A 780-nucleotide genomic window follows, 5' to 3' on the forward strand; every position below is an offset into this window, starting at 1 on the left:
GGTATAAACAACGTGAAGTGGCTCACGTTATCAACAAACCGAGCGATCGCGTAGACGCCTGAAATGCGCATGTAAATATGGAGAATAAAGCGAGATGGATAACGAGAGTGAAATAACGAGCGTTTTTGACGAGTGTTAACGAGAGAACGAGCGATGACGAGGAACGAACGAACGAGAGAACGAGGGTTAAACGAACGTTAAACGAGAAAGCGCGAATCGGCATATATATATGTATATATATATAGTACAAAAAGCGAAGTTTTACGATATATGCGAATGGTCGGATATACATATAGAAAACGAGTGAAAAACGAAGCGAAAAATATTTTGAGAAAAGTTGACGAAAATTCTATATGTTGCATACTCGTGTATCGTATACCGTTCGATTATAAACACACACATACTGGCGCCGGTATGGGTGTGTGAGGGGAAAACTTTCGCTGTGAGGAAAATACGCGTGTACATTTTCCTCCCGTCAATCGTACAAAACTATAACTTGACGAAGTTTAATGTCTAACTGTTTCAAATTAAAAAAAAAATTAATAATAATAACTCGAGTTTGAAAAATAAATATCTTATAGCTTTGTATTTTACGCACGACAAACGAGAGAATAAATACGAGGGGAAAACGAGTGCGAATAGCCTGACTCTACTGGCATTCTATCACACGCACAATGAGATTTTTGAGTTCAGCAAAGTTCATCCAGGGGAAAAAATCACTATTACTGAAGTTAACGACAGAATTGTTTTTCGAGCTGAATCTGGCGCAGAGTATTCAAT

General features: G+C 38.1%; 1 protein-coding gene across 1 annotated transcript in view; it reads left to right on the forward strand.

Moving 5' to 3' along the window:
- Positions 1–525: 525 nt before the first annotated feature.
- LOC113464288 (uncharacterized) overlaps positions 526–780 on the forward strand; it is a gene marked incomplete at its 3' end in the record, with an annotated part of 4,039 nt that continues 3,784 nt past the window's right edge. Inside the window, exon 1 of the mRNA XM_026813294.1 lies at positions 526–780.

The sequence above is a fragment of the Ceratina calcarata genome, unplaced genomic scaffold, assembly GCF_001652005.2.
Source record: "Ceratina calcarata isolate Rehan_Ccalc_2016 unplaced genomic scaffold, ASM165200v1 scaffold3212, whole genome shotgun sequence".
Lineage (NCBI taxonomy): Eukaryota > Metazoa > Arthropoda > Insecta > Hymenoptera > Apidae > Ceratina > Ceratina calcarata.